We start from the raw sequence: 22,106 nt of genomic DNA, 5'->3' as shown, positions 1-22,106 counted from the left end.
GGAGTTTAACCCAAGTTGTAGATAAAATATACTTGTGTGTAGGGACTCTTCATGAGGAGTCCCTCTCGTGCTACGTCTTGGAGGGTATGCCAACTCCCATCGTCTTAGGCCTTCCCTGGCTGAAGAGACACAATGCGGTCATAGATTGGTGGTCCAGGGAAGTAGTTAGTTGGGACCAGTCTTGTAAAGACTGTTACCTGGAATCTATGATCTCTGCCGTCCTTGTCAAATATACCTTCTTCTAATTGGAGGCAGCTAAGCTGCTACCAGGGAGTTGGGGCAAGATTCAACCCTCACCACAAGTAAACCCTATGTCTCAGTGTCCTTTCAGGAGGAGGTATCAGGGGTGGGTGGTGGTTACCTCTGTATAAAGTGAATGTATGAGTTTGGTGACACAGGGGGATCCCTCTGTTGTCTGTTCCTCAAAGAGATCACCATCTTTTGGCAAACGCGCGGGTGGAAATAAACATTCAGGTCTGGACCTGTGTGTGAATGAATAAGTGTGGGTGTCCACTAAAAACATCAGGTGGAAGTACACATCTGGGATCTGGAGTTCTAAGGTGATCGGGCTTTATCAGGTGTCAGCCATTCTCAGCCCGAGGACTTGACAGCTGGCGTTACCCCCAGTAATGCAGGTACATAACGTATTCTACAGGTCGGCTCTCTGGAGATTTGTTGCGCCTCTGGAGCCTACGTTATTGCCATCTCCATCGGGCTGTGTTTGCTGTAACCTTGAGGATCACCTAGGTGAATCCTAGTGAGTTGAGAGGTAATTTACGGTGAAGTTTGGTGTTGAGGGTCCAGAGGCCCCTCATTGAAAGGGTGAAACTGTCATGATTCATTTTTGTATTTGTGGCAGCTCTGGTTCTGCTATAACTTACATGTACCTTTTTACCTTTTGGGTCAGCAAGGGTGAATGTTGGTTTTCTTGCTGGCTGCTGCTTTGTTGCTGGTCAGTGGATGTGGGTGATGACCACTCCCACCATCATTTAAAAAGTCACATGACCCATTAGCTGACTGTCGGTGTTAGAGTTTTCTTTGCAGACCAGCCTAGCAGTTTGGAGCTTCCTAGTTTCAGTAGTATAGCTGCTGCTGGTGGGTTTTTGGATTTATGGAGCCTTATCCTCTCCTGTCTGGAGCTTTGCAGCAGAGCAAGTCATTGAGTATTATTGCCCTTTACTTTGTGTCATGTTTGTCATATTCCCTGTGTTGTTACCATCTGCAGTGGTGAGGCTAGCGACCTTGCCAGCCAGTGCACTAGCCAGGGTATATTGAGGTGACAATTAGGGACCAAGCATGTGATGGCGGTGGGGGGAATGACCCACATAGGGCGTTTGTGGAGTTTAGTTACAGGTACAGGTTGGAGTCATGAGAGACCCATCCCTCGCTCCCTACTGTTAGGGACTTCCTCTCCCCATTCCATCCTGATGTTGGTATATGTTGTGTCATCTGCTGGACTTACCCGTGTTGGTCGTGACAGTGGTGCAGCGATTGTAGGAAGCACACTGGACTGGCTTCCAGGTCAAAAAAGATAAGGAGGATAGCTAGGACTAAACTCCAGTACCATGAAAAAAAAATGAAAACATAACTTTTACTTTCAATAATAAAAATATGGTATAATGATAAAATTTGTAAAAAATGATTAGGATCATTAAACTTATGCATTTTGGGTTGACAACCCTTATTTATAGCACGGAATTCCCTGTCAGGGATGGTACTGGTCTGTGCTTGCTCATTCTCTTCTGACAATGAGCATTGACAGTGCACTCTCTTGTCGAATAGTCACTTCTCATCAGAGTCGGCGAGTGCACTGTCACTGTGCACTGGGAAGAACAGTGCACAGTGACAAGATCCTACTAAGCATTTTTTGGAATTGAAGACAGGCACATGTTCAGTAGAGCAGTGACTAGCCCAGCTCCTGAAACAGACATCACTAATGATGCTTCATTTCATGGAAGGGGCAGAAGCTGCGGCAGTAGCAGCAGCCTCCGCCCCCTGATGATGACATGTTTGAGTGTTCCAGCATGCACTGGGATTCTCAAATGAAGTGTTTTCACACAGGAGGTATTAAAAAACAATAAACAAAGCAATTATATAGTGTAGTGAGAGCATTTTTAATTAATGTACATGAGAAAAAAAGATTGGATTATGATATTAAATAGAGATTTAGGATGAAATAAATTTTAGTTTCGGACCACCCATCTCAATATGCAAATAGCCTTTGCATACAGGAAAAAAACTGAAACTTTTGTGCCACTGATTGGATGTAGCAATCCTAAAAGTCAATATCGACCCTCTTGGGGCTTTTTGAGCAGTGCACCTGCTGCAAAATACTAATCAAAAACAGTGTCAAAAACACTTTACTGATCACATGAGTGATTTTTTGAATGTTTTCTTTTTTCCGGATAAGCTCCAACAAAGTGTTAATCTGCACAGTGGGGAAGCCCACTCAGTGCACAGGTAATTGCATGAACTGATTCTGCAAGCATGTATACAGCAGTAAATGCTCCGTGAGACGGGGTGCCACTCCAATGAAAATAGCCACAATGGATACAAAAATTGAAAGGAACGGATGGCACTCACAGGTTAAAAAACTTCTTTATTCCAATACTTTAAAACATCGGCGTCGGGAGGAGTGGAATGGACGACAGCCGTTTCGCGCTGCAGTGGCGCTTCTACTGGTCCCAACCTGGTTTTCCTGATAAGGTTTGGAAAAATAACTGGTAGAAAACAAAGTGCATGTCACTTCTTTAACCCTTTCTGACGTTGGGCGTAATAGTACCTTTGATGTGGGCTCCGGTGCTGAGCCGACATCTTTCCCTGCACATGTCATCTGTTTTGTGAGACAACTCTTTTGGAGGTGATATAAGACTTTATAAGATTGGAAGTCACCTTTAAAGGTGTAGACCACTTCCACATCAGTTGGTGAAAGCGTCCAATTATGTCATATCTACACATACCTGCCAAGATGGGTGTGCAATACATAGCAATCATGTACAGATCCTGGCAGATATGTGTAGTCTCAGTCTCATCGACTTCCCTTCCGTAAACTGCTCTGAATTAATGGTAGCTCTCCTAGATATCATAGAATACAGTTTTCAAGCCCCTCAAAGAGCAGCACAATAGTCTGTTGTGATGTTCCCGACTTCTCATTCACAGGGTCACACGTTTATTGTGCCCCATGTCATTCTCATAGTCTACTATGGTAAGAAATACGTTTAAAGTTTCCTGAACAATAAAAAAACTTTTTCTTTCTCTCTAAACTTTCTCATTCTTTTTATAATTTTTTTTTCTTTAGTCGTATTCGGTGAATAGCTTACATTATTTTGTTTCAAAAGTGGTAGTTTAGGAAGATTGCTTCTCTTCAATTGTTTAAAAACAGCAGACAATTTCATATATATTACAGATTCTGCCAGGGTAAGGGCTCTTATCAGCATTTTTTGCAAATGTTAGAAATCCTCACTTGACCTAGAATGTCAGGATTCAAAGTTGCGATAGCCTCTATGTAAGCTTTAGGTGATAAAGGAATAGGAAAAATTGTAAGAACTATTCAAGTGACATATAAGCAGGATCGCACAGTATTTTTATGTCTGGTAAATGACTTAATAAGCTCCTTAAATGCAGACGGAGCCTATATTAATTGGATGAATGATACACTCAAAAGTCTACCATATGGCACGTCATATGTAATCTTCGGATAGACAACTGTGCTTGCAAGAGGGATGACAAAAGGCTTCGTCAACATCAAACCCCAAGAGATTCAAATATTACATGGACTGTACTGTTGTTTCCAGGACCAATATAATATTTATCATACAAAAAATAGGAAAAATGTCAATTTAAGTATCTCAGGAGACTTCAGGGTAGACAATCTGTGGTGTGTGGTACACGGAGTATACACTGCTCTGGCTTCCAGGTCAAATAGCTTTCTCAATGGTCTAAAAGGGGGATGTTCTCCAGCCCCAAAGGGAAGTAGATAAAACTTAGCCTTTAATCATATAGGTTAAAAAAATGGAAGAATATGCACATATTAAAAAAAACAAAACAAAACAATAATGCTTACGCGTTTTGGTTAGAAAAACCCATAAGGATTAAGGGTTTTTCTACCTGAAACATGTAACCATTGTTTTTTTTTTATATGTGCACATTCTCCAACATATAAAAAATAACCCTTAATCCTTACAATTAAAGGGTTTTTCTACCCGAAACGTGTAAGCAATATTTTTTTTTTAATATTTGCATATTCTCCCAATTTTATTACCCTATATAATTAAAGGCTACGTTTTAACTACTAAAACATTTATTGTTTGCCATGGGTCACCGTTAAGCATGTTGTTGTGGAGATGTTACCATTGCTACCTAAGTTATTTTGCGGTTATGCAAATGTAATATCTTTTATCAATTAAGAGCCATTATAGGTCATATTATGTAATGTTGTAATGTTGTGTGTGATGTGTACCACTAGCAAATGTTGCTGCTAAAGAATGCTTAGTAAGGGCCCCAAAGGAGGATACAGATGATCCAAATGATGCTGATTTTAGTAATGTTTGTCTAAAATGTTTGTCTCTACTTGTATTGGAATTATTACTATTAGGCCGGGGTCACACTTGCGAGTGCAATGCGAGAAAGTCGCGCTTCAATACCCAGCACTGCCGCCGGTACTCAGGACCGGAGCGTGCGGCTGTATGTATTTTTATGCAGCTGAACGCTCTGGTCTCGAGTGCCGGTGGCAGTGCCGGGTATTGAGGCGAGAGACTCACCTGAGTTTCTTGCATTGCACTCGCAAGTGTGACCCCTGCCTTAGGCTAGGTTCACATTGCGTTAATGCAGCCCGTTCAACTGATGCGTTAAATTGGCTTCATTAACGCAAGTGCCGACTTGCCATGGCGCTAACGCAGATAGAGCATCTGCTAGCTCTAACTGTGCTAGCGGTGACGGACCCAGAAACGCAGACCGCGTCCGAGGGTCCGTCACTCAATGACGGCACATCGCTAGCGCATGCCCATTATGGGCGTGTGCCCAAAATAGAGCTCAATGGCAGCGTTAACGGACTGCGTTACACCGCGTTATGCCATCTAACGGACTGCCCTAACGTAATGTGAACCCAGCCCTAGGCTACGTTCACACGGCAATAATTTAGTCAGTATTTCACATCAGTATTTGTAAGCCAAAACCAGAAGTGGGTCAAAACAGCAGAAGTGGTGAAGTGAACATGTTAATATTATACTTTTTTGTCTGATTGTTCCATTTCTGGTTTTGCCTTACAAATACTGATGTGAAATACTGACCAAAATAGTGCCACGTAAATGCCGCCTTAGATAAGTAAGATATACAGCATCAGAATCATGTCTCCCTCCTCTACTGAAGCGCTTAACTCTATAGTTAAAAGTTGCAGTAGGATTTGGCTGCTCCATAAATTGGAGCTTTTTAAAAAGTCGTAAAATTTTAATGGAAAATATGTTAAAGAGTATAAAGGCAAGACTTAAGAGCATGTTTCAGTTTCCACAAAATTCCTGAATTACGTGCACCACTTTGAAAAGTTTTCCATACAAAACATCAAGGAGTACCACAAGACAAAAAAAAAGGATAGAAAAGTGGCTTAAAAAACAACAACCTGTAAATGATGAATGATGAATTGGGGTCATACTGTTTTGGGAACATACCCTTTTGTTATTTGCTGACCTGTTGACGTCCATAGGCACACTGTAAAGGCTCGTCGGAAAAATAGTGTAAATTGAACCTCAGTTTATGTAGAAGAGAAAAAAAACTGTGTTAAATAATATTTGAAAGAGTGATAGTCACCCGCCATGTGTGGGTTGATAGAAAAAGTATACTAATATGTAAAATATTTAATCAAGTTTCTCTTGGGAACGAGCTGAGGAACATGTTCTGAGGTTAATGAAGACCTTTGTGTGGCTGTACACCTGGATTTTCTTCTTTATGCGCAGTATAATAGATAGCGAAACTTTTAAATGATATGCTTCACAAGATGGAGTGTATTTAACGTATTTTTAGAACAAGAAGAATTGCTTTACATAATGAGAAGATACTTAAGCTCCATGCTGTTTTTTAGATGAAATAATTGTCCCTACCCGTGATCTTGGTGAACAGTAAGTATGGGCTCGGATAGAAATGATATAGTTTCTTAGATACTGCGTTTCTTTGGGCCATATTTTGCCATTTTAGTCACATGCAAATTAATACGACAGGGTCAGATATGAAGTCTGTTCTATCAATGTAGGCGGGAGAATATCAGGGAATATATAAAAAGCCCGGTCTGGGTCAAATGCTTTACACCTGCTTCTGATAATCGCATCGCGTGAGAATTTACAGCCTGCGGTGACTAATTCTCAAAACTTGGAATAAACTTTCTTTTGTAATTAACGGCACAACGTGAGACAAACAAGCAAAATATTGGAAAAAAATATTAGAAATTGACTCAAGGACTTTTAAGTGGGAAGGTAACACACACTACGACAATTAATATAACTGATGCATATGTATGAATATAAGTTTGGCCCCCACAAGCTCAAAAAATCAACGGGAACCAACGTTATCGGCAATTTCACCAGGCCAACAAATCACATATTTGATTTTGAATCATAGACTAAAATCTACGCCTCTTAACTGAACAACGCCATGTTATACTCGTACATAGCACTATAGACTGCCCATGTGATCAACCACGGGCAAAAAGGATGGCAGGGGCGGTGCATCCCAACAGGCATGGTTGCAAAAATAAAATCCATCAGAAACAGAAACTTAAAGCTAGGGCTACCCAGCGATTTTCGCTGTGACATCTGTCATGCAGCCACAGTGAATGGGGTCGTATTATGAAACTGAGGGTTCATGCATCCCCAGCAAGCAAGTCACAAAAAAATCCAACCAGGTACAATTTGTTGCAGTTGCAGCGCCCCAGGGTCCTGGTCGTTGCAGTAATATCATTCTCCTCTAGGGGGGAGTGATGTTACGTCTGAAGGCAATAAAGGAGATCACTTTACCAGGTATCGCAAACCACACAACACACTTCACACTCCAGTCCACCAGGGGGAGCTATGCTCCTATTTATTAGGGCACTCTTCACAATTAGGTAAAACTGGTGGTCTGGATAGGAAGTTAGACAGAAGCTGGCTGGGCTTCACCCAGTGAGCTGCTATCTGAGCTCCGCTCAGGTAGTTGGTCCCTGACAGGGGTGGGATCTTGTCAGAGGCCTAGACAGAAGGCCACGGAGCTGCGACTGCCTACCGATGCGGCAGCATCCTAAGAAAGACACACTGAAGGAGAATTGTATTATAGAGGGTGAGAACCGAAGTCATAGCAAAAGGAGAGAAAACCAGAAGGAGTTCTGCCCTATACAGGCTGCCTCCTTCTGAGGCGCAGGATCCGGTAGCTGGAACACCGAGGGAGCAATCGTCTCCATGCCTTGCTCCAGAGACCAGCAGGACAGCTAATTCCATATTACCTGCCCAACCTATACCCAGGAGGCATGGTGGCAACTTGTGGGGGCTGAGGTGTGCTAGAGTCCCTGTAAAAAGCCTCAGGCCATCAGTCATACGGGTTTGTCCTATCCTTACCATCAGGGGGACAGAGAGAGAGACCTAACATCTACAACAGTTGTGAGGACCTTACCGAGAAGCTTAGCAGGAAGGCACTATAACACCCAGACGCTAGAGGAAGGCTACTGATTTCCACCTGGATAAGGGGACTCTGGATTTGCCTTCGGACCGTACGGACTCTGCTTGCCCTGTGATCTGGTGCTCTGGACTGTGGACGCTGAAGCCTTCAGTAAAGGTAAAGAGACTGCAACCTTGTGTCCTCATTCTTCACTGCGCCTCACACCATCCACCATCTGGGAAGCCCTGGGGACATACTTCACCTGTGGGAAGGTATACCATCTAGCTGCCATAACATCACCCCAGAGGACCCCTAAGCAGCGTCGGTCACCCTGACCGAATACCACAGGTGGCGTCATGAAAATTTCCCCTTTAAAGACCGTTCCCTTTTACAATGGACATCCCGAGGGCCACGGACCGGGTCAGCCACCGTGACATCCCCATTGAGAACCGAAGGACCCGGTACCGAGTACCCCCTAGCCCCTGGTGATGACCCACAGTCACCTCAAGATAGCAATTACCCTATTCACTTCCATTGCACTGAAACACTTAGCTAACCTTTGACCGTGTGACATGTGTCTCTGCCTAACTCGACCTGTGGCCCCGGCCTAAGATCATGTTGACACATGTTGAACACTTACTTCTCACTGCAAAATGCAAATAAATTTATATAATTTATACTAAGTGGTTTTCTGGCTTTTATTTTTGATATTATATCTCAAAATGTTAAAATGAACCTACCCTTAAAATTGTAGACTGTTCATGTCTCTGTCAGTGGGCAAACTTACAAAATCAGAAAGGCATCAAATAATTATTTACCCCACTGTATATCCATATATACAGTGTCTGTATGAACATTACTGTGCAAACGTTTAAGGCAGATATTATCCATCATGCAATAGCTTCAGCAGAATAATGATCCCAAACATACAGGGAATGTAATGTATATTCAGTGTAGAGAAAAACAAGGAGTCCTGGAAGTGATGATATGGCTACCACAGAGCCCTTATTTCAACATCATTGAGTCTGTCTGTCTGGGAATGTATGAGGAGACCAAAGGATTTGCACAAGCCTCATATACAGAAGATCTGTGGATCTGTGGATAGTTCTCCAAGATGTTTGGAATAATCTCCCTGCTGAGTTCCTTCAAAAACTGTATGGAAGAGTGCCTAGAAGATTTGATGCTTTGATGCTGCTTTGAAGGGCGGTCACAACAAATATTGAATGAACATATATATCACACATTGATCTATTGGAACTCGAAAAAAATACACAACTAAACACGAGGTTCTTAGCTTAACCCATTATCTACCGATGTCCTTTGTTTGGGACGCCTAATCTTTTGCTTCTAGCAACTAAGATTTTATAATTTTTATAATTAGGTCCAATTTTTTGTGTTGTGTTTGTAATATGAATGTTTTCAAAATAGGAAATCATGTCATTGTCATTTTTAATTGAATATTGGGATGCCCTTTTCAGAAAAATCCGTACTTGTAAAAATTTTAATTTGGCAAGTAATGGGTTAACATTCTGGTCACACTGTATTACGCCCACTGCCACATCACTGTGTACCTGTCAGTGGGTCCCTGACCTAAAAGGTTTGTGTGCCAACTACTGATGAAGCACCAGCAGGGAGAGTGACCTCGTGCTCCACAGGCAAAGACAAAGTTCCCATGGCTCCAGGCCACCCCACCCCGCAGGCACACTACCAAAGCAATCATGGCCACCACACAGCACCAACACCAAGCGAAAGGAGCTAAAAACTCACCTTCCACATGGTCTCATACTATGAGTTGAGAGCAGGGCCGGACTGGCTATCTGGCAATTCTGGCAAATGCCAGAAAGGCCTGTCTGGTCATGGGCTGCCTTGTCTGCTACGTTGTTAACAGAATCCATGTGTGAAACTAGCCTCTCTGCTACCTGAGGCGAACTGCAAAATGGCCATCCCCCGTACATCCCATACACACACTTTGTACACACAGGGCTCCGCTCCGAACACCTCGTACACACTCGGCTCAGCTCCGCACACCTCGTACACAGGCGGCTCAGCTCCGCACACTTCGTACACACGCGGCTCAGCTCCGAACACCTCGTACACACGCGGCTCAGCTCCGCACACCTCGTACACACGCAGCTCAGTTCCGCACACCTCATACACACGCGGCTCTGCTCCATACACCTCATACACACACACGGCTCAGCTCCTCACATCTCGTACACACACACGCCTCCGCTTCGTACACCTCATACACACGGCTCCGCTCTGTACACCTCATACACACGCGGCTCCGCTATGTACACCTCATACACACACGGCTCAGCTCCGCACACCTCGTACACACACAGCTCTGCTCCATACACCTCGTACACACACGGCTCCGCTCCGTACACCTCATGCACACATGGCTCAGCTCCACACATCTCGTACACACACGGCTCCGCTTCGTACACATACGGCTCCGCTACATCCACACTGTAAACCCCTCCTGACCCCACACATAAGCTTACCCTCTTCCAGCACCATGACAACCAGCAGAGCAGAGTCCTGCATACACTGAGGCCACTGATCATGTGACCACTGACTCCTCCCATCCGGTGACATCAGCACAGGTCCTGTGCGCACAGAGCAGTCTTCTATGAGCAGCCCCAGCAGATGCAGGAGAGGAGTGACTTCAGGTTGAGGACCTGTGATGATGTCACGATCACGTGACCGGTCACATGAGGCGGGGACTGTTGGGAGCCTTGAATACACTAGTAACTAAACCTGCGTCTACGACGCAAATTCAGTTACTACCTGGCAGAATCTGCCGCCCCCTCTCTTCATTGAAGGTAGTGCAGCTTGAGGCAAAGTACTCAACTTGCCACATGGTAGCGGCGCCCCTGACTCCATCACTTACCTCAGCAGGCCACGGGTATCATTAGAAATATTGATCTTGAAGAAAATCTTCCTTTCCTCCATCCAGGATAATATTAGTAATATATTCCCATCTGGTGCTTGGGGACGGAGACAACTTGAGCCTGTGTGATTTCAAATGCCAGGGCTGAATTTCAGCCCCAGTCCATACCTGGTTGAGAGCAAAAAACTGGCAAAATCCTTCTAGCAGTTTCTTGTTAATTAAAAACACATGGGTCAAATGGGAGGAGCGCTGGCCCAAGAAGAACAAAAAATGAAGGGGACAGTAATGCATTATGCCAGAACTGTAGAAAAAAAGACATGGACCACATATCCAAAAATCACACATTAATCTATTGTGACTAAGCAAAAATTAACAAAATTGAACACGTTTTAATCACACTGTATGAAGCCCACTGGCACGTCACAGTGAGCCTCTCAGTGGGTCCTTGATTTATACATATACAAATGTATCGCCATGACTGGGGCCGGTCAATGTCTTTCAGATATTCTAATAATTAGATATGGTCATGCTGTAGAAAACAAAAAGCAGGAATTTCCATGCTTTCACCTCACCACTATGCCAACGTACTTTAATTAGATGGTATCAATTTTGCACTTATAAATATAAATTAAAATAGCTAATTATGATACCAGAGCAACAGAAAAGAGCATCTAATGAATATTTTAGGCCCGCTTCTCTAGCCTTGCATACCTGTTTGCAGTATTGCATTTAAAGAATCTGAAAACTGAGCCAATTATCATAATATATGGAAGCTTAACAGAAACATGTTCCACATCAGACAGTTAAAAGGTATTTTTACGCCATTAGGAGCATGTTAATGCTCTTAATAATGTCTCTGCTTGCTTTGTAAATTCTCTCGCTCAAGTAAAAAATTCTTTTATCTCCTTATTACATTATGCAAAAAAAAAAAGGAAAAAATAAAACCTTGAACTGAAAAAAGTTATTTGTTGGAGCATTTAAAGGAGAGCATCAATCAGTTCACACAAAAAAAATGAGCAAATTTTCACGGAATAGTTTTTAAAAGGATAAATGCCAGTTTCATTTTATGTGAACAAAGACACGAACATAAAAGCGGTGTTATTCTACAGACACACTGAGCAATTCAATAAATAAATTGTATACATGTAATGAGGAAAGCTTAATAATTTTCACCCAGCTTTTGTGTCACTATCAGTAGTTCTTTACAACAGGATTACCTAGTAGGGTGCCAACCTGTTCCTTTCAGCACATGTATAGTTTCATCTGTCTCCATAATAGTGAGCTAGCTCAATGTTCATATTTCTTTGGGAAATTTTCTATGAATATTTTAATAGGTGCTATTAAAGAGGCTTCTTAGAGATTATTATGTCACTGTACTTTTTGTGCTATAATTATTTTTTTTTGGGGAAAAAAAAGAAATAATGTAATCTATTGTGATGGTCCATGGGAAGACAAGGTAAATAGATAATGCCAAGTTTCCAGAAGATTATAGGGTCATGTTTACTTTCTTTAACATGATAATCAATTGAACATAAAAGCTGGAAGGAATAAAATTTGGATGCAAAAAAAAAAAGATTCATTGCCTTTATTTCAAGAACATCTGTAATGTTAACAAAAATGGGCAGTTTCTCCCCAAAAATTTGTGGACAAATTATATGATCATAAAAATCATGTGTGGTTCCCCCTGAGGGTCCAGTCACCACAGAGGTACTGCACCTCACCCAGAGGTGTGGTGCTCCACTCTCGGGTAAGGAGGGGACACTACTCAGGACCCACACACTAGCATCCAACACCAGACCTCTGTAGGCCTGGAGGGAACTACGTAGAGGGTATGGGTGGAGGAAGTAGAGAGGGGAGGAGTCAGTGACAAGAGAGAGTGTACAGTCAGAGGGAGAGAGTTGGAGCTGGGGACTTGAGCAGTGAGGAATCCACCCATGGGGTCCGTATCCACGCCAACTGTAGTTGGGTGGAGGGACCAGGTCGCAGTGGGGGAACCGGCCCCCAGACTAGTGGAGAACTACAAGGCTCAGCTAGCCAGCTGGAGGCTGTGGTATCTGTACGTGCCACAGCCACAACCACACACACTCGCTGAAAACCACAACCACACACACTCGCTGAAAACCACAACCACACATACTCGTTGAAAAGGCAGCCACATAGGATCAAGGGGACCAGAAGAATGTCGCCCGACAAGATCCAAGGCTGCTGGCTTGGGACACTGTGTGTGAAGGCGCAGGGCAAGAGAGGTGGAAGCTAGCACAGTGAGACTTCCAGGGAAGGAACATAAGAAGGGGGTTCTGGCAAAGTGGACTCTAAGTTACCTGAGAGCTGGCTGGACCACAGACCCAGAGGACACAGCACCTGGCTGGGACTGCAGTTAAGAACGGTGAGTAAAAGTGTGGAAACTGCACCCTGTTGTGTCCTCTGAATTATTACTGCGTTACCTGCCCTGCATCATAATATTAAGTACCATGAACTTTAACTATTTAACTGCCCTGGGGCCCAGCTCTACCCATGGAGACCTGAAACACCTCTACTGCGTCACCATCTGCCCCAGTGGACCTGAACCGCAGCATCGGCCATTTCCTTTTGATGAGCACCACGGGTGGAGTCACGAACTAATCCCTTATACACTTTATTTTCTCTTCATTTCATTAATTTTATTGGATGCCCAGGGCCATGGACTGGGTCACTGCTGCTGTGATAACCCTCTGAAGAACCATCATACCCGGCCCGAGTACCCCACGGTCCTAGCGGGCACTCCATTTTAGCATCACAAACAGGATTTCACAGCCCGGTATCAACGGGTACTGTGTGCCAGATACTTTGTTGAATTGTGAAATCGTCACCATTGTGGCATCACACGGCGTGTGGGAGAAGAGAATCCTGTCGTCATGGGTGGAACCTGGAAGAAGGTGCAAAAACCATGCCTGCCCATTGTAGATACTTCTATATGCTGAGAACAAGTCAGTCAGCCATGGAGATCCGCCTCCTAGTCTGGGATGGCGGGAAAAGAAAGAAAAAGAAGGACCACCCACAAAAGAGAGAGTGGGAACAGCACGTGGGTGCAGCCAAGAACCTGACAAGAAAGATGGTGAGTGGTGGTCACCTGAAGTGTGGGGTGGAAGCGGAGGACTCCCTCATCTAGCCGGATGAGAACCTTGACCAGCTGTCAGCCATGGACCTGGAGTTCTTGGGGGCCGAGGTGGAGGAGCTGAGCCACCAGCTCCTGAAATCGCACATCACCGCAGTATTAAAATGGAAAGCGGACCTGTTAGAGAAAATGTGTGAGCAACGGCTGGCCTGGTGACCAGCATCCCAGTCCCCAGCAGAAGGAGACAAGGAATCTGGCACCGGAGAAACAACGGACGCAGGTAGTGTGACCAACCCTGCCCCGTTAGCTGAGGAAACTCTGGTAGGGCCCTTTAAACCGCTGCCAGCCATCCAACCCAGCCTGGAATGCAAAAATCTAGCCTAGGACCAGGCCTCAGAAATCGGGGACCCACTGGCAGTACCACTGCAACCAAACCGTAAGTCCCGGGAGGAGAATGGAAAATGGGTGGCGGTCCAGCTGGGAATGTACGGGGACTGACTTAATGGGATTCCCTGCGGAGGCCCAAAAGGAGGGGGACCATGTGGAGGTCATTAGCTGGGAAGAGTACCGTCAGCAGCATGCGTTTGAGTAGGAGCAGGATGAGAAAGAGCGCAACGCTTGGCGCAGAGCCATGGAGCAGCGGAACCTGAAGGCCAAGGCCCAGGTTTGTAAGACCAGACACGCTGACCAGGGTCTGCTGAGGCAGGGCACGGTAGTTGCTTTTAGGCTGAAGAAAGGCTGGGGGTTCATTAAGGAGCCTGGGATGCTCCCAGAGATTTTTGTCACCCTGCAGGATGTAGAGTCACACCTTCTAGAGGGACATCCAGATTGTGACCTCTACCCGGGAGACCAAGTGACTTACACCCGGCTCTTGGGTGAAAAGGGTTGGTACGCCCTGAAAGTAAGAAAATGCCAGCAGAGGCCCATGGAACCTAGTCCGGTGGCTGCCACTCCAGATGTTGCACCGATCCCTGCATCACCGAAAAGACCAGCAGTATGCACACAAGCCACCCAGACTCTGGTGGTAGGACTTTGTGTTATCAAGTGTGACATAGGAGCCAGAACTTCCCCGGCCAGGAGGTTGTGGGCCTGAGGACCTGCCCTGGAGAAAGAAGTAAGAGGTGACAGAACGTAACTGTAAATAGTTAAGTAAACCTGGTTAGGTTTTGTTAAAGGCAAGCACACTGTGGTCATGGACAGTGAATGGCCAGAACTTTTATTGTACAAAGTAAGCACTTAATGTGCTCCTTGTAGGTTTTACATTACCCATTTAGAGTGCGAGTAGGACACTCTATCTCTTTAATAAAAGACCAAGGAACAAAAACTGTCTGGCGTGGCCAAAAAAAGTAGTCCAACGAGGTGACCAGCTATGCCCTGTAGCCACGCCCAGGGCCTGCATTGGGGGTTTGAAACAGGTTCTGTCATATTGCACTTAAGACAGTGAGAAGAATAGCCAGTTCGGGACCTCACTGTAATTTAATGAACTTGAATTGAGAAAGTTTTATTGAAAATAATACATTGTTTTATGTTCCTGTTATTTATATGTAATGTTCAAGAAAAAGTACCACCCATAAAGGAAAGAAATAGTTTTTGACTGTTTACCCATTTGACTTGTTGAATTCCAATTCAAAAATTTGCATGTTTTTAACATTTACTTTATTTACTCTCTTCCAGCCCGAGGACGTGCTGTGCTTAATGGGGGGGGGGGGGGGGGGGATGTGGCACCCCTGAGGGTCCAGTCACCACAGAGGTACTGCACCTCACCCAGAGGTGTGGTACTTCACTCTTGGGTAAGGAGGGGACACTACTCATGACCCACACGCTAGCATCCAACACCAGACCTCTATAGGCCTAGAGGGAACTAGGTAGAGGGTGTGGGTGCAGGAAGTAGAGAGGGGAGGAGTCAGTTACAAGAGAGAGTGAACAGTGAGAGGGAGAGAGAGTTGGAGCTGGGGACTTGAGCAGTGAGGAGCTCGTCCCAACACAAGAGGACAGAAAGAGAGAACAAGGAAGATAGAAAGAAGTTCCTGACAGAAAGAAGCGAGAAAAGGTGTCCTTGGGGCATGGATAGTGAGGAATCCACCCATGGGGCCCGTATCCACACTGACTGTAGTTGGGTGGAGGGATCAGGTCACAGTGGGGGAACCGGCCCCAGACTAGTGGAGAACTACAAGGCTCAGCTAGCCAGCTGGAGGCTGTGGTATCTGTACGTGCCATAGCCACAACCACACACACTCGCTGAAAAGGCAGCAACATAGGATCAAGGGGACCAGAAGGACGTCGCCCGACAAGATCCGAGGCTGCTGGCTTGGGAGACTGTGTGAAAGCGCAGGGCAGGAGAGGCGGGAGCCAGCGCAGTGAGATGGCCAGGGTTGAACCCCAAATTACCTGAGAGCTGGCTGGATCATAATCCCAGAGGACACAGCACCTGGCTGGGACTGCATTTAAGAACGGTGAGTAAAAGTGTGGAAACTGCACCCTGTTGTGTCCTCTGAATTATTACTGCGTCACCTGCCCTGCATCACCATATTAACCGCCATTAACTTTAACTATTTAACTGCCCTGGGGCCTAGCTCTACCCGTGGAGAGCAGAAACACCTCTGCTGTGTCATCACTCTGCCCCAGTGGACCTGAAACCACAGCGTTGGCCATTTCCCTATTGCCGAGCACCAATAGGGCTTTCTTGAAGAGATGGGTTTTCAGGTTCCATCTGAAAGAGTCAAGGGTGGTGGATAGTCGGACGTATTGAGGCATGGAATTCCAGAGGATGGGGGATATTCAGGAGAAGTCTTGGAGGCGGTTGTGTGAGGAACGAATAAATGTGGAGGAGAGTAGGAGGTCTTGAAAGGATTGGAGATTACGTGAGGGAAGGTATTGGGAGATTAGCTTAGAGATATAGGGACAGGTTGTGGATGGCTTTGTAGATCAGTGTTAGCAGTTTGAACTGGATTCGTTGGGGAATTGGGAGCCAGTGGAGGGATTTGCAGAGGGGAGAAGCAGGGGAGTAGCGTGGAGAGAGGTGGATTAGCCGGGCAGCAGAGTTGAGGACAGACTGGAGTAGTGCAAGAGAGTTAGCGAGGAGGCCACAGAGAAGGGTGTTGCAGTAGTTGAGGCGGGAGATGGTGAGGGCATGCACAAGAGTTTTGGTAGATTTGGGGCTGAGGAAGGAACGGATTCTGGCAATATTTTTGCGTTGGAGGTGACAGGAGGTGGCAAGAGTTTGGACGTGCGGTTTGAAGGACAGGGCAGAGTCGAGAGTTACCTCAAGGCAGCGGATTTCAGGTGCGGGAGAGAGCGTGATGCCGTTTACCATAATAGATAGGGAGATATGTGAGATGGGGGAAAGATGATGAGTTCGGTTTTGTCTACATTGAGTTTTAGGAAGCGAGAGTTGAAGAAGGAGGATATGGCTGACAGGCACTTCGGGATTCTGGACAGCAGAGAGGTGACATCTGGGCCAGAGAGGTAGATCTGAGTGTCGTCCGCATACAGGAGGTACTGGAAGCCGTGGGACTTTGAGTTGTCCTAGGCCAAGAGTATAGATGGAAAAAAGTAGGGGCCCTAGGACAGAGCCCTGAGGGACTCCAACAGAGAGAGGGCGGGATGAGGAGGTGGTGTGGGAGTGGGAAACAATAAATGTGCGGTCGGAAAGGTATGAGGCAATCCAGGACAGGGCAAGGTCTTTGATGCCAAGGGAAGAAAGAATCTGTAGCAGTAGGTAGTGATCGACTGTGTCGAAAGCAGAGGACAGGTCGAGAAGGAGGAGGATGGAGAACTGTCTGTTAGCTTTGGCTGTGAGTAAGTCATTAGTAATTTTTGTCAGGGCAGTTTCGGTGGAGTGGTGGGGGAGGAAGCCAGATTAGAGGTTGTCAGGGAGCGAGTTAGATGAGAGGTGGGAGGAAAGTTGAGCATGGACATGCTGCTCAAGGAGTTTTGAAGCAAAGGGGAGCAGTGATATGGGTCGGTAGCTGGGCATAGCAGTTGGGTCAAGGTTAGATTTTTTGAGGATGGGTGTGATGGTGGCATGTTTAAAGGCCGAGGGGAAGGTACCAGAAGATAGCGATAGGTTGAAGAGATGGGTTAGGGCTGGAATGAGCATGTTAGTGACGTTGGGGAGCAGGTGGGAGGGGATGGGGTCAAGTGCACAGGTGGTGAGGTGCGATTTGGAGAAGAGGTGAGTAAGCTCTCCTTCAGTGATGTTGGAGAGGGAGGTTATTAGGGAAGGGCAGAGGTCTGGTATATGGAGTGGTTGGAGTTAAAGCTGATGCTTTGTCTCGTAGTTTCTCTCCAGCAGTTTATACTGAAAAGGAGGAATGTATTTTGCAGAAAGGAGTGGTGGTGGCAGCATTGGGTTCTGACTTGGAGAGTAGCATCCTAGAGGCCCAGAATGCTGCACCAACTAACACTCCCTATGGTAAATTATTTGTACCTAGAGCCTTGCGGAGAGCTTTGTTTGCTGAATATCATGAGTCTCGGTTGGCGGGTCATCCAGGGATTTCGGAAACTAGAAAGTCGATCAGTCGAAGTTTCTTGCAGTGAGGGTGGCAAAGAGAAATCATCAAGTGGGTGCATCAGTGTACTGTGTGCGCTAGGTCGAAGGCCTCACATGCCCCGGCTGCAGGGCTGCTGTGCCCTTTGGAGGTTCCTAGTTCGCCATGGTCACATATTGCTAAGGATTTTATCACCGATCTGCCAGTCTCTGAGGGTTTTTCTGTCATCTGGGTTGTGGACTGGTTTAGTAAGATGTGTCATCTGGTCCCGTTCAATAAATGACCCTGCGCCTGCTAGCTAAGGCATTTTAAAGAGATTGTCAGACTCCATGGGGTTCCCACAGACATTGTTTCCGATAGAGGACCACAGTTTGTGGCTCGCTTTTGGCGTGCTTTTTGTGACAGATTAAAAGTTAATTTGTCATTTTCATCAGGTTATCATCCGGAGTCCAATGGACAGACCGAAAGGAAGAGCCAGGACGTCGAGCAGTTTTTGAGATGTTTTGTAGCAGACAATCAGGAGATGTGGTCGGAATATCTACCACTAGCTGAGTTTGCTCTTAATAATCATACGTCTTCCTCGGCTGGGTGTTCTCCTTTTTTTTGCTGTACAGGTGGGCATCTATCTTTCGGTCCATTTTCAAAGATTGGGGCAGAGGTGCCTGAGGAGGAGAGTTTTTCTGGAAATACAGGGTTTGGACCAATGTACGCCATAATCTGAAGGAGGCAAATAGGAGGTCAAAGAAATATTTTGACAAGAAAAGAAGGGAAACATTGTTTGCAGTTGGGGACATGGTCTGGTTGTCCTCTAGGAATCTGCGTTTGAAGATCCCTTCTAAAATACTGGGGCCTAAGTTTGTAGGACCCTTCAAAGTGGTTCAGGTTGTCAACTCGGCAATGGTGAGATTAGACATCCCCTCGTCCTGGAGAATTAATTCAGTTTTTCATGTATCTTTACTGAAGAAAGTTGACACACCAGATAAGGAGGTGATGCCAACTGTTCCCCCAGTTGATGAGGGCCGCGAGTTTGAGATTTCACGCATTTTAGATTCCAGGTGGCACAGAGGAAGGTTGCAGTATCTCGTGTCCTGGAAGGGTTTTGGTCCCGAGGATAATTCCTGGGTGAAAGCTGAGGACGTCTTGGCCTCAAGGCTGATTAAGGCTTTTATAGGAGATTTCCGAATAAAGCTCAGCTAAGAGGATCCAGAGGATCCTCAAAAAAGAGGAGGTACTTTTAGAATCTGTTTTGTTTTCGCCATCATGTTGTAGTTTTCTGGCTGCTGGTCTTTTTCCCTTGGTGCTGGGTTGTCTTGGGTCAGGTGATTGTATCACCCTTTATTACCCAGCACTTCCTTGCTGGAGAACAGTAGGGGCTAGGGGCTTTGATAGCTTTCTAAGTTTGATATTGTGCAGTTCTGGGATCTCTGGTTCTGCTATCTTTAGTTTCTGTTTTCAGTTGGTTTCTGCAGCCATCTCTGTGTTTTCTAATATGAGGTTACCTGTTTTTATGCCCAGTCCTTAGATCTTTCAGGGACCTCCTTCCCCCTATCTATAGGTCTTTGCTTAGATTAACCTAGGATCGTCGGTGGGTCTATTCGCAAGGAATGGGTCACCCACTCCATCGTAGGGTATCAGCCTAGTCTCAGCGCATGGTCAGTTTTCCCCCTTCTATCTTAGTTCTTTGTTGCAGTTCCGTAACACTTTTCAGGTTGTAATACGTGGGTAGTGGGTGTACAAGTTGGTTCATTTTGAGGTCACGTGTGCAGCGGGGAATGTTGTGTCACATGGTCTCTGTTCAAGGTAAGGCAGCTTAGTGCACATCATGTAGGACCACCAGACAGTGATACAATGAGCTAGCTACAGTATGTTGGGTGGGATATCACACTGCCAATACACATTTGTCCTGAGTTAAAATAAGTGAGAAGAATCCATGGTAGGATTTGGGCTGACTGACAAGAGATCCCAAAAGGCAGCCTGCGATCTCTTTGTGCCTGGTAGAGTGAATAGTTAAGTAAGAGAATACCGCATCACATTGCAAGCGCTAAGATATATGTAAACATAGCGTATATGAAATTTTAACTGCATAACTGCTATGTAGATTAAATACTTATAAAAATTAAGGTACTTAGTTCATAAGTTGGCCACTTCATGAGAGCCCAACAGCCACAACAAGGAAACATTCTTTGTTGGGACCTTAATCTAATATTATGCCTCTCCTGGACAAAAAAAATATACAAATATAAAGGGCAGGTAGGATCCAGCAATAATCAAAAATGTGCTGATGTATCCTCATGTTTATATATTATGCAGTCATGTCAGCTTGCACAGGTGCTTTATTCTGTTCAGAGTTGCTGATAAGTTTTTTGTAGTATACTATTGGAGGTGATGACTTCCTCCTTTTTTGACTAAAAGACTATTTTTGACTAGTGTTGGATCCTACCTGCCCTTTAAATTTGTAGGATTTTAGCTTGGGAGAGGCACAATATTAGGTGAGGGTCCCACCAAAGAAGGACACCTTGGGCTTTCAGGAATTGGGCAAATTACAATCCAATTATCATAATTTTTATGAGTATATTCTACATAGTACTAATGCAGTTCAGATTTCATATGCTCAACATCTGCATACATCTTAGCCATTTCAGAATGCTGCTGTATTCTTTTGTTTGTATATTATGCAGTCATAGCAGCTTGCACCTGTTCACGTTTGCTTTATTCTTTTCGGAGGCACTGGTGAGTTTTTGGGGCTGTCTTTAAAGAGAATGGTGTGTGAATGGAGGCAACCCTGGTTATTGCAAATGATAGGCTACAAGCCTAGACACCTGTTAAAGAAAGTGACCTGAGACACTGACCCAGTCATCCTGCAAGCACCTGTTATGAGTTATGAACGGTTCCAAGACCTTCTGTTAATACTTTTATCTACTATTTAATTGCAATAAAAAAATAACTACGAAATTCTTTTTTTTGTTTTATTTGGTATTTTAATGTCTGATAACATCTTATTTTTCCATAATTCTATGTATCTGACTCCGATCTATAAGAGTGCGCTGCTCAGTATTGTAGGCAATAAAACTTTGAATCAATTATAAGCCGGGAAGGAACACATCTTACTGCACTCCAGAGAAAGCATTAGTTTGCTACAGGAACCTTAATGGGAAGAGCACATCTGTGCACATTGCCATTGAATAGGAATGAAAAGGATGTTGCCATAGCGACAGGCCTGTCGTACAGAACATATACTACCTGTGAGATACTGTGCATCCGATATGGAAAGTCACTGGGGTTTAAAATACATATAATGTAAATGGGATTCAGATAAGGAAGGATATAATAGGAAAAATTCCCTCTGAAATGTGATATGGAGGCCTGACTTAAAGAGGACCTGTCACTTGGCATAAATATGTATTTTTTTTTACTTGATGTAAATGGCGCTTTTCTTCTGAATCGAGAACTATTTTTATTTTCTTCCTGCTCCTCTCCATCCCTGAGATATGGCCACTTCTTCCCTGTGTGCAAATCTAGTATTGTTACCAAGTGGGCGTGATCCTTAACTGTTCGTAGGTGGCTTCTTGAGGACCACACCCAGTTGGATAAAAACTACTAGATTTATATACAGGGATGAGGAGACCATTGCGGAGGATTGGAGAGACAAAGAAACAAAAGAAAAACATCACAGATCAGGAAAACAGATAAAAAAAATATATACATACACTACGGTACAAATATTTTAGGCAGGCATAGACAAAAATGCTGTAAAGTAAGAAGCTTTTAAAAAAATATAAATGTTAATAGTTTATTTTTATCAATAAACAAAATGCAAAGTGAATGGATAAAAGAGAAATCTAAATCAATATTTGGAATAACTTACATTTTCCTTCAGAACAGCATCAAAGCATCAATTCTTCTAGGCACACTTGTATTTGTATATGGTTTTTGATGGAATTCGGCAAGGAGGTTGTTCCAAACATTTTAGACAACTAACCACAGATCTTCTGTGGATATAGGATAAAACAAA

The sequence above is a fragment of the Ranitomeya imitator genome, chromosome 8 (assembly GCF_032444005.1).
Source record: "Ranitomeya imitator isolate aRanImi1 chromosome 8, aRanImi1.pri, whole genome shotgun sequence".
Classification (NCBI taxonomy): domain Eukaryota; kingdom Metazoa; phylum Chordata; class Amphibia; order Anura; family Dendrobatidae; genus Ranitomeya; species Ranitomeya imitator.
This window is presented reverse-complemented; position numbering follows the sequence as displayed.